At 40.6% G+C, this 1,405-nt stretch overlaps 1 long non-coding RNA gene across 1 annotated transcript; it reads right to left on the bottom strand.

Annotated features, from left to right (window-relative positions):
* Window positions 1–317: 317 nt before the first annotated feature.
* On the bottom strand, window positions 318–973 carry LOC138852141 (uncharacterized). The gene is made up of 2 exons (XR_011391581.1): window positions 759–973; window positions 318–606 (listed from the first exon to the last, which is right to left on the bottom strand). It is a non-coding gene; the product is annotated as an uncharacterized lncRNA (long non-coding RNA).
* Window positions 974–1,405: the final 432 nt, after the last annotated feature.

The following is a 1,405-nucleotide window of genomic DNA, read 5'->3' as shown; positions in this document are numbered from 1 at the left end:
GCTTCAGGAGCGACTGTGCAGCCTGTCCACATGGCCTGAGAGCGATGAGGACAATTATGCTATAGGATTATTTGATATCTGATTAGCCCAACATCAGTACTCAGTCAGGACAGGCCAGGATTCGAATGCTATCTTTAATCATGTCAGTTCCTGTAATCACCCATCAGGGTGGGCTGCTGCTCAGATCATTGTACACAACAATAGTTAGTTTAATATGTTTATTATGCACTCTGTCAGTGGAACGCCTTCCAAATGAACAAAAGAAACTAATGGAAAAATAAATAAATAAAGAAATGATTTAGGAAAAACAAGAAAAATGATTTTTGAGAATTTTACTTAAAATTTAAATATAATAAAAAAAAAATGGCCTTCAGTTCTTGTAGTTGGGTAGGAGTAGGTATGGCCCTAGATAGTTCCTCTGATGTTATTTATGTAGGTTATCCTGGGCAGATGGTAATCCGATGTTCTGGAATCTCCTACCACTTGGATGGAGCACAAGTAGAATAGGTAAGGGCCGGTAGTTGTAGAATAATGTTAATAAGTATTATTAACACGTCTTGCCCCTTTATCTGGCGTCTATCCTGGAAGACCACGCCAGGAACAGAGCTGACAAATAAGAGAAAATAAAACTGGTTACCCATAGTCATGATAATATAACATTTAAGAAAGAAAAAGAATGATAAATGCCAAAATCATTACTGGTAACCAGCAAACACTAGAAAAGAACAAACAGTAATACTCCTGGTAGATCACCCTACCTGATTAGGAGAAGAGTGGAGGCGAAGTGACTCTCCAAACTTCAATCCACACCAGGTAAGGTCAATATTACCAGGAGTAGAAACTTTAACAAATCGGACACCAGGAACTAGTTTTGCCCCAGCCCGCCAGAGAGGGGGGGGGGTGTGTGCGCGCGCAACGTAACTCGCTAATGGTTCCTGGTTGCCCGAACAACCTTAACCCCACTTACACCTACTTTTCCCTCACACACTCCATACCCATCCTGTGGGCAGTAGTCAAAATATTACCAAGGTACATAATGGGTCCAGGGACTGGACTCCAAAGTTTTGATAACAGAGCAAGTTACAAAGGTAATGAACTTTAGGTAGATCTGGTCACAGTCATGACAAATTACAAAGGTATTTACAAACCTTAGTCCCACCCTAGGGTCAACAGGACACCAGACGATGCCATATTGTCTGTTCTCTCAGGTAGAGGCTTGAAGTGGTCAAAAGTATGAAAATAGGGGAAACAAATAAAAAGGGGAAATTTCTAGAATTTGGAAGAATAGAAGGTAGCACTCTATTGTCTCAGAATTATGCTGGCACCACCTGCTCTTTTAATAGAGGAAGACATAAGAGTAGCTAAAGTTATAGGGGAAGTGAGAGTCATGGAATTTGGATTAGAG

This window comes from Cherax quadricarinatus, unplaced genomic scaffold (genome assembly GCF_038502225.1).
Source record: "Cherax quadricarinatus isolate ZL_2023a unplaced genomic scaffold, ASM3850222v1 Contig4395, whole genome shotgun sequence".
NCBI classification, from domain to species: Eukaryota; Metazoa; Arthropoda; class Malacostraca; order Decapoda; family Parastacidae; genus Cherax; species Cherax quadricarinatus.
The sequence above is the reverse complement of the archived record's forward strand: the minus strand, read 5'-3'. Positions and strand labels throughout refer to the sequence as shown.